The following is a 16073-nucleotide window of genomic DNA, read 5'->3' as shown; positions in this document are numbered from 1 at the left end:
ATAATAAAGTTTGCTGACTGTACAAATCCTAAGACCTGAATGAAGATGAATGGTTCAACAAACAGCCCCTCTGTGCTGCACTGAGGGATTTTATATATATATATTGCAGGTGTCCTGAGAGAGGGAGTCTAGGGTGCAGGAAATCTTACTAGAAGTACATGCAGGACCAACAACAGTGAGAGCGTGAAGCAAGATTGTGCATAGGGAAAAAGTGAATTGCAATGAGATCACAACAAAAGCCTTAGTCAGCTCCACAGAGAGGACGGACCTTTAGAGTTGTCTCAGATTTGGACAAGGGGTCCAGGCTTTTACACTCCCATAGTCAGTGGAAACGTGCTACTCTTCTGTGATCTTGAATGAGGCAGTTGCCCTTGTTCCAAAGCATAGCTCAGAAGGGAACTCAACTGAGAGCTGTCAGCTTCCAACCCTCTCAGCAGCTAGGAAATGAATGCTTCAGTCCTAGAGGAGGGTCTCAGCAGTGCAACACAACATCCACTATAGTCCATCCTTTTTCCATGTAGATCCACCTGCAACACTTACATTCTGAAAACATCTCCTACAGAACTCTGGTCAGCTTGTTTTCTGGGGGAAACTTATAGGAAAGCTAGTAGGATGAACTACAATGACTAGTGCGGTAACTAGTCTCTAGACAATAATTCACCATCTCTCTTTTCTAACAGGCATTCTAGATTCTCCTCACACACACCTATCATTTTTGCTAGATTCAGTGGCCAAGTTGGTGAGGTAAATTTAACTCTTATCCCTGAAGGGTCTGAGCTTCTCATCACCAGGACCTTCTTGAACCATGGCTGCTGCACTTGTCCATTTACTATCAAAGCTGGACAAGAAAGTAGTAAAAGATACCCAAAAGATAACATCTCTTTCAACCATATTTTTCCTGGCCTACATTGTAATACCAGCTCTATCTCCACCTGTTAATCTGGGACAACTGTCCCTGTAAGAATTTCTCTCCTCACCTTATGGTCTCTTGATGCAAATGGCCTCAAGTGACATGTGACAGGCATATGTTTAATGGAACCCTTGATGTGTCCTCTGGCAGAAGCTCTCTCTTTAAGAACCAAGGCATCTGCAGAGCCTAGGGTTGTGCAGATATGATGTAGGAATTGCCCAAGTAACTGAGCTAGAGTAATATTCCCATTTATGAAGTCAGCTGCCCCCAGGACCTGAAGCACTCTGCTTCGGTACTGCAGTACCACTCTTAGTATCCGAAAGTCTTCTTCAGACTTTCAAAAAAGTGAAGTAGAATGAGGAACCTGTAAGTGACAGATGGTGATTGTTTTCTAAGTCATTCCTTGGGTGGGAAAGCATTGAATCCCTGAATAAATGGGAGAGAAAGTTGTAATCACAGCAATCTGTGTGTTTTATGTCCAAAGAACAGTAAAAGACTTACAAAATTTGTTTAGAATGAGCAACTATCAATTCTCAGAAATTCATTTTAATTCGGTTTTCTGGGCAGGGTTTGTTCACATGTAATACTTGTGCCAGTATTTACTTTTAACCCATATTTGAAGTGGCTGCCAGTTTGGCACTTGTGGGTGGCTCTTTGTGTCCGAATAAGAGTCCTACCTATGACATAGCCCCTGGGAAACTGACTTACATCCTCCACAGTGGAGTCATCATAATGTCCAAATTTGCCTGCAAGTTTAATGAGACTAGTCTGTGTGAATGTAAAGTGTTTTCTGAGCAAATCTACTTCTAGAAAGGAAAGATAGAGTATAAAGTATGTCCAAGTCAAAGAATCTCCTATTAAGATTGGCTCTTGGAAATTGGTAAGCAAGTATATAAACCTAGCATAAAAGAACTGAAAAACTCAGGGGAAGGGGGGGGACAAAAAAAATTGAGCTATTATTGTTGAAATTATGCTGTTCCTTTAAGAAAAAAACTATCTTACAGAAAGTGAGAACACAAGTTGTGATGATTTCATGATTTTGAGGTTAGAAAAAGAAGTGCAGCCACTATTCATAAAATAAAATAACACACTAAAAAATCTGAAACACTTTCGATATTGTTAAATAAATGAAGAATTATATTTTGATTTAGGTTCACCTAATCCTCCTAATTAACATGAATCATTGAACAAATAGACTGGTTTCATAAATTTGATTTAAAAATAGGTACGTCTTCTACCTGATCTTATCACAATGAGAATATAAATTAAGTATACGTTTTATTTTGTCATCTCTTAAAAGATCTAATTATATTGAACTTCCTAAATTTTTCAATACCTGTTTTATAAGCTGAATAAGTTATCAGTTTCTATCATGTATTTAAGATAAGGACACTGTAAGCTAATGGAATTGCATAGTAACTGACATTTTTATTTAAAACAATATTTTTTAATGAACTTCGATCAATGCTGCAAATCATTTGGATTTAGTTATCCATTGCATTGTTTATAAAATTTTTAAATGTCATCCCTGATAACTTTAATATCAATAGTGATTGTGCTAGTCTGTTGTGAAGGTAAATATAATTTCCAAGATTCTAATATGACTTCAAGAACTTGGAATAAGAACTTGAGTTGGTTAGTGAATGATATTTGATGACCAGGAAAATTTTTTAAGAAAATGAAGTCCATATAAACAAAGAGAACAAAGGTCACTAAGTAGAGTTTTCCCTAATTATATTTGCTTTTGGTGAAGTTCCAATTAAGATGGCAAATTCAACTTGACATATTCGTCCTGTGATATGCAACCTTGTGCCGTTGCCATGTGTTAGAGGAACCAAGGATCACTGACAGCCTGCCCCAGAATGCCACAGTCTTTGGGAAGAAAGCATTGCCTTGATGATGCCTTGATTTGCCATTTTCGTTAGCCTTAAAACCATAGCTGATAAATCCCCATTGTTTAAGCCAACCCCATCATAGTATTTGCTAGTGGAACTTAAGAAACTGAAACAGTATCTAAATGACAGCTGAGTTTCCGCTGCATGGAGTACAAAGCCAGTTGGCTTTTCATCCTATCAAGACCCTAAATGTGGGGACTCTCACTAAATTCAGATTGTAGGGAAATTCATTATTCTTCATCTATTCAAATATTTTCTCCCCTCTGTTTACCCCCTCCTGTGACTCCTGTTATAATGATATTGGAACTTCTGCCTCTATCTTCTATATTCTATTTTATATTTCCATTTCCTTATCATTTTTCCATCTGACCTACAAGTCTAATTTATTCAATGACAATGTGCATTCTGTATTCAACCAAGCTCAATAGGTGAGTTTTCTATTTCACCTATTATATAGTGATTCCTAGTGCCATAGTTGGTTCATCTTCAAGATTTCTGTTTCATAATTCTAATAATGCTCCCCTATCTTTACATGGAGAACTTAATATTTCGAATGTTGTCATATCTAGTCTATGGGGTAAATTATATCATTGTCACCAAGGATGCACTCCTTCCTTCCTTGTTCAAGGATCATATAACTTGCCCGTTGCCATGTGAATTCCAGTGCCTCCTATAGGAAGCATGTTCTTCATTTCCCCAATGTCATGCTGGGTGTTGTGGCTTGCTTTGCCCAATGGCATGTAAGTGGACATAATAGGCTACATGAGTCCTCTAGGAAGCTGATACTAAGACAGGTGGGATTTCATTTGGGGAAACCTCTATAAGAAAAGATGATGGTAGAGCCAGGCAATACTGAGAAAACTGACAGACTGCAATGAAAGGCTGACTTCCAGTGAAGAAGAGAGGGAAGGAAGGTTGAGTGGAAGCATTCCAGGCTGCTAAACAATCTAAAGAAAATTCAGAAAGGCAATAAGGGAATTCTCAAGCCAGAGTCATTATAGGGGTCTCACGCCTCCCCAGAAGAGGCTGCCTTAGTATTCTATCACTCTCAGTCATTGGTTGGAAGCAGCCAATGGGAAGTGATGGCTCAGTCAAATATAATGATGGATTTCACAGCATAGCAGCTCCAGTTAGACACCTTGTAGTTCGAGGCCTGTGAGGATCATTCTCATGATCAGCTCAGTCTATCCCTTATATGCTCAGGTTTACTTCTCCTTTCAGATCCAGAGAATAGCCCCTCTGTGGTTCCTGTGGGCCTTTAACTACATCCCCCATCACTGTAGTTGATCTCCATCTACAGCTTGTACTCATGCTCTCTCTCCTCAACCATCATTTCTAAAGATCTTGGTAGCCACCTGGGGGTGTGAGCCAAACCTTCATTCCCAAGGGCTCTAAGCCCTCATTAATTGTACCTTCCTAAAAGCAGGGTTGCTATTTGTATCCATTTACACTTGCAATGAGGCAAGGGAGAAGCCCAAGCAAATCACCTGGGTTCCACACATCATCCAACTGTGCAGATTGTGTAAAAGCTTCCCTACTTCCTCCTGAGGACCAGAGTCAATTACTCCTGTCAAGGCAGTGGCCCATCTTCTTATCTATTGGTCTTTGGGTTCAGGGAATTTAAGGTATCCTGGTGGCAGCTGTAACTTAATGGTTTCTTTGGACCCTTACTAAGTCTCCTGGAAACAGCATGAAAGTGCACCACCACTGGGAGCCAGGTCACTTAATTCTGAAGAGTCCAGAGTTGTAGGGTCAGGAAACAAACAGAAAGTACTCCAGAGAATGTATTCTTCCTACTGTGGGCATAATAGCATTTAGGGACCTCTAATAAATGCATACCATTCTGAAGGATGGTGCCCCCCCTTTTTTACAGAGTATTTCCTGAAAGATGTTGCTTCAGTTGTACCTTCATAAGATTGTTCAAGGTTTCTGTGAGGCTGGCTGACTGCAAGATCCACTACTGAAATGATCAGTCCATCCTAGGGCATGAGCCCCTTCCCACACCTCCTTCACTATGAAGGTAGTTCCCTTGTAATATACTGTGATGTGTAGGATTCCACACCTGTGCTTTAGGCATTCCATAAGACCGCAGATGGTAGTTATGGCTGTGGCTCTGCATTCAAGGAACAAAAACACAAACTTATTCCCTTTTCCCCAGTGTAGAATCACCTGAAAAAATGACCACAAATCCTTTTGGACCACAAATCCCTGGGGGCATCATCATGGAATATACTTGTCACAGTCTTGAGGAGTCCTGCTTCCTAGGGATCCAGATTTTCATCAGCAATGTGTTCTTGACCTGAAAACTAGCTTAGGTCTGGACACTATCAAAAAACAGTGGCCTGGGGCTTCCGGGTCAAGATGGTGGCTTAACAACGTGCACGTTTTAGTTCGTCCTCCAGAACAACTACTAAGTAACCAGAAACAGTACAGAACAGCTCCTGGGGCCACATCAGTGACCAGACACACAGTGTACCCCAGTCTGGACCAGTTGGACCAGCTGCGAGCACCCCCCGAAATGTGAGTTCCCAAAGCTGCAGCGGCCAGTGCCCCTCCCCTAAAGGCCACTTCCCAGAGGGGAAAGGAAAGGACTTTACCAGCAGCAGGGACTGGGCACAATCAAACACCAATTGTGGAACTAATTAACAAATTCTGACTACTAAAAACGGGCCCCCAGCTTAGGTGAACCTGATCAAAGTAGAGGTTGCTCATTTTTGCCCCGGCGCCAAGGGGGCAGGACTGACAGGAAAAGGGGGGAATAAAAGAGGGAAACAGAGGTTTTTGTGGCTGTGTATCTACAAAGGCTTGACTGCCTCTGGATATAGCTTCAGGCCTTTTCAGGCTGCAACTGCCCCAGGCATAGGCAGAAGTGAGCTCTTTTGGGGGCTTGTCTGGAGCCTGTGCTTTCCCCAGGGGAGGGGTGAAGCCCAACTCAGGTGGAATCCCTCCATCAAGGAATTCAGACACCAGGGCTTGGTAATTTGAAGCCATTAAAAACAGCCTACAACCTCTCCCCCTCTCTGCATGGGACATGACTCCCAGGGGTGTGGACCTTCCTGACAATGTGGGACAGAGATCCTGGAATGAGCTGAGACTCAGCATCAAGGGACTGAGAAAAACCCTAGAATGAGCTGAGAATTAACATCAAGGGATTGAGAGAACCTTCTCGACCAAAGGGGGAAGAGTGAAATGAGACTAAGTGTCAATGGCTGAGAGATTCCAAACAGAGTCGAGAGGTTATCCTGGAGGTTATTCTTATGCATTAAGTAGATATCACCTTGTTGTTCAAGATATAGTGGAGAGGCTGGAGGGAACTGCCTGAAAATGTAGGGCTGTGTTCCAGTAGCCATGTTTCTTGATGATGATTGAGCGATGATATAGCTTTCACAATGAGACTCTGTGAGTGTGGGAACCTTGTGTCTGATGCTCCTTTGGCTACTATATCAACAGAGGAGTAGAACATATGGAATAAAAGTGGATAGTAGGGGGAACAAATGTTAAAATGAATTTGGTTTGAAATGCTGGTGGTGAATGAAGGCGAGAGGTGAGGGATATGGTATGTATAATCTTTTTTCTCTGTTATCGTTTTATTTCTTTTTCTGTTTTCTTTTTATTTCTTTTTCTAAATCGATGCAAATGTTCTAAGAAATGATGAATATGCAACTATGTGATGATATTAAGAATTACTGATTGTATATGTAGAACGGAACGATATCTTAATGTTTTGTTTGTTAATTTTTTTTAATTAATAAAAAAAGTTAAAAAAAAAAAAAGTGGCCTTCTCATCACCCTCCCCCTGTCTACATGGGACATGACTCCCAGGGGTGTGGACCTTCCTGGCAACGTGGGACAGAAATCCTAGAATGAGCTGAGACTCAACATCAAGGGACTGAGAAAACCTTCTTGACAAAAAGGGGGAAGAGTGAAATGAGACGGAGTGTCAATGGCTGAGAGATTCCAAACAGAGTCGAGAGGTTATCCTGGAGGTTATTCTTACGCATTAAGTAGATATCACCTTGTTAACCAAGATATAGTGGAGAGGCTGGAGGGAACTGCCTGAAAATGTAGAGCTGTGTTCCAGTAGCCATGTTTCCTGATGATGGTTGTATAATGATATAGCTTTCATGATGTGACTGTGTGATTGTGAAAACCTTGTGTCTGATGCTCCTTTTATCTACCTTGTCAACAGACGAGTAGAACATATGGAATAGAAATAAATAATAGGGGGAACAAATGTTAAAATAAATTCAGTTTGAAATGCTAGTGATCAATGAAAGGGAGGGGTAAGGGGTATGGCATGTAAAATTGTTTTTTCTTTTCCTGATTTTGTTTTATTTTTCTGTTGTCCTTTTATTTCTTTTTCTGAATTGATGCAAATGTTCTAAGAAATGATCATGATGATGAATATGCAACTATGTGATGATATTGTGAATTACTGATTATATATGTAGAATGGAATGAGCATTATTAAGGATGTTTGCATTTCTTTCTTGTAATTTTTTTAATTAATAAAAAATTATTAGAAAAAAATGTGGCTTTTATTGGAGAAACTGACCTCAGCCTCCTGATCTTCCATTCTTACTTCTTTTTTATTATTATTATTATTTACAGATATTAAAGAGCACTCCTGCTGGCTGCTCATCTATTTTGCCTCTGGGGACAAAAGTGCCCTATTATCCATTTCCACAATTTCTTAGGATAAAGCAAGGCTTCCCCTCTGACTTTGCCAATCATTTTGGCAATCGTGCCTCCTGGCTTCTGGTTGTCAAGTGCTTCCACCTGGCCTCCATTAATTACATTGCTGGGTAGGCATCATCCCTGCAGATGTTAATAAGCCCACTTTATGACTGTCTCTTTTACCATCATCCCTGGTGTCCAGAGGAGAATGACCACTGAAGTTCTAAGTGAAGCTTGCACCCCTCTTGCCAGTGCATTGATGATGGTCTTGGTGGAGAGTGTGTCTACTGGGCCCTCTCATGAAACACAATCAGTGACGTTATAGTAAATGTTTAACAACTGGCTCTCTGGTAGGGAAAACCTTGATTTGTAATAATTCTTGACTTCTGTGGTATAAATACTCCTACCATGGATGGTTTAAAGCTACTAATATGAACTTAATAGACGCGACTTGGGAAGAGATGTGCCCAATCAGCTCCTGTGAACCAGCGAGAGCCAGTGCTAGCATGCCAAGAACTATGAAAGGTATGAGGATTTACCCTACTGGCAAGCTGACAAATTAGCCTCCCATAGTCTTATGGATGCAGACTGAAGACATGAGACTCCTGGGTCAGAGACAAAAGACTTCATTACATATGACAAAGAAGGCAGCACGAGCATATTTGTGTTGGTTCTCTTGTCTCCAATTCCCATGGGGATGACACAGAGGGCCTAGATGACAACTGTACATGTGGTGGATTCATTACAGAAGAGAAACTCTGGGTTCAAAAGACTCAAATACTTTATAATGTGCAGTGAGTACACCTTCCCTTTGTTCAAGTGAGAGTCATGGTCTCTATTTTCTCTAATGTGGAAGGCTAGGAAGCAATTCTGGCCCTGAATGAAGGAAAGGGAGAAGGGAGATTGGTTGGAAACATCCTGAACTGCCATGCATTCTAAGAAAGATTCAGCATGGTTGCTGGGGAATTCTTAGATCAAAGTTGGCTGTCGATGGAGGCCCATGTCTATGAGGAATGGCTTAGCCATAGTGTCACTTTTGTGTACTCAGTCACTGTCTGGGAGTAGCCTATGGGAAGCACAACTTTAGTGCAAACTCAGGAACAGATCTCAAAGTACAGCAGCTGGGCTTCTTGGTCAATTTTATTCCCTGTAGTCAAAAGTCAATGAGGAGGGCGGGCCGCGGTGGCTCAGCGGGCAAGAGTGCTTGCCTGCCATGCCGGAGGACCCCGGTTCGATTCCCGGCCCCAGCCCATGTAAAAAACAAACAAACAAAATATAATAAAACAAGAAAATGTTTAAAGATGTTTCCCTTTCTTCCATCCTTCCTTCCTTCTCTGTCTTTCCTTCCTTTCCTCCCTCTCTCTTTAAAAAAAAAAAAAAAAAAAAAGTCAATGAGGAAAAAGAAAAAGTCAATGAGGAGCATTCTCATGGCTGCCACTCAAGACACATGCCACATTGTGCTTGTGGTTCTGCCTCTATCTTTCACTCTGCAACAAGGATGACAATTTTCAGAGAGGGACAGATCCTTCAGCCCAGCTCTTGGAATGAGAAGGCACACAGTGCAGAGTCGGCCTTGATCCACGCACATCAACACCGGAACATGAGGGAGAAATAAGCCATTCCTTTCTTTTGCATGATGTTTGGATGAACTAAAAACATTTTGTGTTACTTACATATGCCAAGTGAAAGGATAAAATGATAGTATCTTCTAAACCTCCTCAGGACATTGTATACATGCACCATTGACATGGTTTTAAAAAACCCTCATGTTTAGCATGTATTTTCCCCTAAAATTGTTTTCCTGTGTTATAAGTTGATATTTAAGTGAATTTTGAGTACCATGAGACCTTCTAAAAGTTGAAAAATTGGGAGAATATTGTATAGAAATAATAGAACTTCCAACGAATGACTCCCTCACACCCAATTCCAACAACTGCTACCCACTCTTCTCTTCTACCTTTGGTGAGTAAAACAAACCTTCATTGCATTACAGTTTATGCATGAACACTTTCAAATAGATGTTAGTTTCTTGTAAAAACCTGTTTTCATTATTCAATTAATATACCTTTCTATCCATAAAAATTGTTCAGGTATCTTGGGTTGGAATGGGATAGCATTAATTTTCCTACTAAAATGATTCATATATTTTTTTTCCATTTAATGGCTTTTTAAGTAGCAGCAGTTTTCAGAAACAATGTGCAAGCCATTAAGGGAGGAACAGATGTAATGTACTCCCATGTTCTTTTTAATCTTTACAGAATAAGTGACTTAAGATAAATTTTGTTTCCTCTATAAACCCATCTATTTCTTTACATCTCTACCCTAATCATTTTGATACAAATCTAAGTCATCATATCATTTGGGTGTAAATACTTCATTATGTATCTCTAAAAGATAGTGCTCTTTTTATTTTTCAATTAACCAAAACACCATTATCATATTCCTATAAAAACTAATCCCTTAATATCATCAGTATTAACAGAGTTTACATTTTCCCTTTGCTTTATATAATTTTTTTAAATTATAGTTTGTCTATTTGAATTGGAATCCAAACTTAATTAATTCAGGTGGTTGATATGTCTCTTAAGTCTCTTTTAATCTTCAGCTTGCCCTACCCTTTTTATCTTTCAGTTCTTTTAAGACTACGTGGTTTCTTTGTCCTGTAGATTTTGGTATAGTTTGGATTTTGCTAATTCCTTTGTGTGATGATGTTTTCCTGTGCCCTATATTTCCTGATTATTTCTAGTTAGACCTAGAGGCTTGATCAGATTCACGTTTGAGTTTTTGGGTATGGAAGATTTTATAGGTGGCTCTATGTACTTATATCTAGTTATCTCTTTTTATGACGTTAACAGTAACAGTGAACTTTAATTATGTTTTTATATAGCCTGCCAACTACATTGTAAGCCTTTTGGAGAGCAAACAGTATTTCATCACTTCTTTTTTTTTTTTACATGGGCAGGCACCGGGAATCAAACCCAGGTCCTCGGGCATGGGCAGACAAACACTCTTACCTGCTGAGCCACCGTGGCCCGCCCTCATCACTTCTTCTTAAACCTAGCAGAGTTTCTGGGAAACAATAAGTGTCCAATCTTTCCTAAATGCCTAAGTGAATTCAGGAGCACATGATTCACTCTCTTCCACTAATTTAGTACATCATTAGCAAGACATATAATTTATAATTAATGTCATTTTCATCATCTATAAAAAACAGGGGATTGATCTGAACATGGATTCTAAGATCCCTTCAGTGATTTTATGAGGTGGCTCTGAAAAGGTCCAGAAGATCAGCTTTTTCTCCAAAAGTTTGCAGGAAATAAAAGCATCCATTCCATGCATCCATATGACCAAAAAAAATAATGTTTTCAAGAACTTTTTTCTTTTTACAAAAACACATTTGTTAAAAGTACAGCAAATCTGCATTTGCAATAGAGTTGAATATATATGATTGGTTGCATATATGCATTGAAGAATTGGAGCAAATAATGTTCAATTAAATTTAGTACCCTTCTATGATGGACAGGAATATAAGAGGCTTAAAAATGAGTAATTTAAATTTTGTGAATAAAATGCTCAGTCAAACATGCAGGCCTATTTTCTATAAGTAGGTACTTATACTATTCATCAAAGCATCTTCCATCATTAACCAACTTTTATTTAATCCTTAACAAATAACAAGAACAAAAAACTTAATATCTTGAAAATAATAACAAGAAATGATATTCATCTTTATATATATTAGAATAATTTTATTAAAACAAATATATACAATTGAGACCCATAGGAATTAATTCTTGGCAATAACAATATAAGACAGGTAAAAAGAAGTAAAAAGCATGCAAGAATATTATATCATAGGTTACAATTTCAAAAATATAAAATTAAATTGGCTTTTGGAAAAACAAAGTTCCTAGACCTTTATTCAAATTTATACCCATAGTGAAAAGAAATAGTTACAAGTATGAAACAATGTCAGAACTCAGGTTAAAAACTAGTATTTAACTGGATTTCAAACATTTATATCATTGTCTAAATAAGCATACGTTCTCTAATTAAACTGTTGCAAACAGGATTAACTAAGTTATTTGGTTTTCTCGGCAGAAATTCTAGACATTAGACATTTTTCTGCTTTGCAAAACAAATAACTGAGTTGATTCTTCCTCTCATATCACAAGTAGCAAGGCTCGGTGAGCATTTATTAGGCTCTGTTCTAGTTTGGAGCTGCTGGAATGCAAGATACCAGAAACAAAATGGCTTTTAGAAAGGGGAATTTAATAAGCTGCAAGTTTACAGTCTAAGGCTGAGAAAATGTCCCAATTAAAAAAAAAAGTCTTTGGAAATGTCCAGTCAAAGGCATCCAGGGAAATATACCTTGGTTCAAGAAGGCTGATGAAGTTCAGAGTTTCTCTCTCAAGTGAGAAGAAGGCACGTGGCGAACATAGTCAGGGTTTCTCTCTCAGCTGGATGGGCATGTGGCAAACACGGAATCATCTGCTAGCTTTTTCCCCTGGCTTCATGTTTCATGAAGTTCCCTGGGAGGCATTTTCCTTCTTCATCTCCAAAGTTCACTGGCTGGTGGACTCTGCTTCTTGTGCCTATGTCATTTTCTGCTCTCTCAGAATCTCTCCTTTTCTCCGAAATGTTTCTTCTTTTATAGGATTCCAGTAAACTAATCAAGCCCCACCTGGAATGGGTGGAGACACCTCTCCGTCTAATCCAGTTTCACGACCACTCTTGATTGAGTCACATCTCCAGGGAGATGATCTAATTAAAGTTTCAAACATACAGTACTGAATAGAAATTAGAAAAGTGACTGTCTTTATAAAATGGGATTAGGATTAAAACATGGCTTTTCTAGGGTACATACATTCTTTCAAGCTGGCACAGGCTCAGTAGGTAATCTCTACTCCCTCTGACTGTGCACCAGTACTCAAGAATTCTTGGATTTGTTGAACATTCATCATGGAAATAGAAGGTAAAATTCATTTTTTTTACCCAAACAAGAAAACGATTTCCTCTACTCCAGTGAAATAAACTAAATATGTTTGCACCAAGCACTGCAACGTAACAATTCTATCAGAAATTAGAGCACGAGATTACCACAAAAAAAGACTGGATCAGTTTCAAATATGTAAAAGCATTTGGGTTTATTGTTAATTACAGACATCAATACTGAGAATACATAAATGGGTCCCCATAATAAAGGTATAGTTTCCTAGGAACATGGCATCATTTTAATATTATTATTTCCACAGCAAATATTTAAAGACTCTCTTTACTCTTTAAAGCAGTAGAGGCTATTAAAATCACCTAAGACCATTGTGCTGGTTTGAAAGGATGTATGGACCCTAGAAAAGGAAGAATCCCTATTCAATACTGTATGTTTGAAACTGTAATCAGACCACCTCCCTGGAGATGTGATTTAATTCAGAGTGCTTGTTAAACTGGATTAGGTGATATATTAGTTAGGGTTTGCTAGATATACAGAATCAACAGGGAACACTTGCAAATATAAAATTTATAAAAGTGTCTCACGTGATCTCAGGAACGCAGAGTCCAAATCCACAGGGCAGGCTGTGAAGCCGACGACTCCGATGGAGGGTCTGGATGAACTCCGCAGGAGAGGCTCACCAGCCGAAGCAGGAATGGGGCCTGTCTCCTCTGAGTCCTCCTTAAAAGGCTTCCGGTGATTAGATTTAGCATCACTAATTGTAGAAGACACTCCCCTTTGGCTGATTACAAATGGAATCAGCTGTGGATGCAGCTGACGTGATCATGACCTAATCCTATGAAATGTCCTCACTGCAACAGACAGGCCAGTACTTGCCCAATTAGATAAACAGCTACCACAACTTGACCAAGTTGACACATGTCCGTAACCATGACAGGTAACAACATGCCTCCACCCATTTGGGTGGGTCTGGATACATTTCTCAAGTCCTTTAAAAGGGGAAACATTTTGGAGAATGAAGGAGGTTCGGGGAGAGCCAGAGATTGCTGCAGCACCACGAAGCAGAAAGTCCACAAGCCAGCGACCTTTAGAGATGAAGTAGGAAGATTCTTCTTGGGGAGTTTCATGAAACCTGAAGCCAAGAGAGAAAGCTAGCAGATGACTCCGTGTTCGCCATGTGCCCTTCCAGCTGAGAGAGAAGCTCTGACTGTGTTCGCCATGTGCCTTCTCACTTGAGAGAGAAACCCTGAACCTTATCGGCCTTGAATCAAGGTATCTTTCCCTGGATGCCTTTGATTGGACATTTCTATAGACTTGTTTAATTGGGGCATTTTCTCGGCCTTAGAACTGTAAACTAGCAACTTATTAAATTCCCCTTTATAAAAGCCATTCTGTTTCTTGTATATTGCATTTCGGCAACTAGCAAACTAGAACAACCATCAACACTGAAAATGAAACAAAAAGCAGCCAACTGTCTAAAAGTCTAAACTGCGCAATATGCATACACACACTCTTTCTCATGGTAAATGTTTTAACAGTTAAAAAAAATGCATTCCTAAAGAGTTGTTTCTGTCAATTTAAAATGTTTCCATTCCAGTGATGGAAAATACTATTGATTTTATTATAGTTTATGATTCCCAAATCAACTTTATGTGTTCCTTTGTGGTGTTGTCCCACATTTTAATTAAATTTTCTCCCTTTACCTTTTTAAAACAAGGTGATTGCAGACTTGACTCTATTATCTTTGCAGTGGTAAGTAAGCAAAGACTCAACCCAACTAGGACATGGGCCAACATTTCAGAGACAACAATAGCTTAAATCACATCCTTCTAAACGTTGCAATTATTGGAGCAATCTCTTGGTATCCACTTAGCTTGGTAACCGCTTATGATTGAATTTTATACCTCTTGTAATTGTTGTATATATATATATATGAAGACTTCAGTTAAATATCTCTTCCTTTTGACCTTTGCCTATTTGTTACAAATTTAGTGTACATTCAACTTTGGCATTCTAAAAGACTTTTGATAAAATAAATACTCACTGATATAAATATTCAACACAAAAAATAAGTACTCACTGATATAAATATTCAACACAACTAAAATCACTTTCATGTATTCTCTAAAATTTCACCAACAAATGATAGATTTCAAAAAAATAATTTTCAAAGTAGCAAAGGTGAGGCTACCAATATAGAGAAGATAGCACTTTTATACTGCACAAAGTAATCATAAAAAACAGGGTGGGCCATGAGGCAGAGATCTTGTCTTCCAAGTCAGAAACGAGAGTTTGATTCCTGGTGCTTGCCCATACAAAAAAAAAAGATAAATAAAATAATAATAATAACAATATGCTTTATTTCTAAGCATAAAAGTAGATAAAAGTGAAAAATAGATTGAAACCAGAAATTGTGAAAAATATTTTTTTAAAGAAATGGTTGCTTAAAGATTATTCTCAGTTAATTTCAAAATATGATAATTTAATCATTTAAACTGATGATCTATCTATTTTATTTCAAATGTGTTTGCTTTTTCACAGTGAAATATCTGGTGCCACACTGGAAGCAGTACGAAAAATGGTCAAAACTACTATTCATTATCTAACATTCATTTTGAACACATTTACACAAGGAATAATTATGGGTTGACTAACTTCAGTGATTCTGTCAACTATCTCCCAGAATACAGCTATGATGCTTTGTCAAAAAAAAAAGTCATGTTTATGCATATAAATGATTTACACATGCACAAATATTTATTTAATGAAACATGCAATAGAGAAGACAAACTGGTTTTATTCCTTCCCAGAAAGCTGCAGCCTCATTAACTCTTTAGTTTTACACAAAGAGTAATCAAATTTTGTACAATCCTGAGGCTTACATAATGTGGACAGGCAATATGTCCTAAATTAATCTGTTCCAACAGAAGCAAAAAAAATACATGTTCTAAAAGTGCCATTCAAAAGTCCCCTTGGGGGAATGGTGAGAAAGAGGGAAAATTCAACTTCCCTAAGTGGAGAATTCTTGATATTCTCACAAGCAGTGGAGACAACCAAAGCAATAGGCTGCGTCCCCAATCTTGGGGTTTGTTCATGTGAAACTTAACCTCACAAAGGATAGGTCAAGCCTACATAAAATTAGGCCTAAGAATCACCCCCAAGAGATCCTCTTTTGTTGCTCAGATGTGGCTTCTCTCTCCAGCCAACACAACAGACAAACTCACCACCCTCCCCCTGTCTACATGGGACATGACTACCAGGGGTGTGGACTTTCCTGGCAACGTGGGACAGAAATCCTAGAATCAGCTGAGACTCAGCATCAAGGGATTGAGAAAACCTTCTCAACCAAAAGGGGGAAGAGTGAAATGAGACTAAATAAAGTGTCAATGGCTGAGAGAGTCCAAACAGAGTCGAGAGGTTATCCTGGAAGTTATTCTTACGCATTAAATAGTCAAGATGTAATGGAGAGGCTGGAGGGAACTACCTGAAAATGTCAAGCCATGTTTCTTGAAGACGATTGTATAATGATGCAGCTTTCACAATGTGACTGTGTGATTGTGAAGGCCTTGCATCTGATGCTCCTTTTATCTACCTTATCAACAGGCAAGTAAAACATACGGCATAAAAATAAATAATGGGG

At 38.8% G+C, this 16073-nt stretch overlaps 1 long non-coding RNA gene across 1 annotated transcript; it reads left to right on the top strand.

Moving 5' to 3' along the window:
* Positions 1-1668: 1668 nt before the first annotated feature.
* LOC143669792 (uncharacterized) lies at positions 1669-15063 on the top strand. The gene is made up of 3 exons (XR_013169061.1): positions 1669-1790; positions 4679-4825; positions 14975-15063. It is a non-coding gene; the product is annotated as an uncharacterized LOC143669792 (long non-coding RNA).
* Positions 15064-16073: the final 1010 nt, after the last annotated feature.

This window comes from Tamandua tetradactyla, chromosome 26, assembly GCF_023851605.1.
Source record: "Tamandua tetradactyla isolate mTamTet1 chromosome 26, mTamTet1.pri, whole genome shotgun sequence".
Classification (NCBI taxonomy): domain Eukaryota; kingdom Metazoa; phylum Chordata; class Mammalia; order Pilosa; family Myrmecophagidae; genus Tamandua; species Tamandua tetradactyla.
This window is presented reverse-complemented; position numbering and strand designations above follow the sequence as displayed.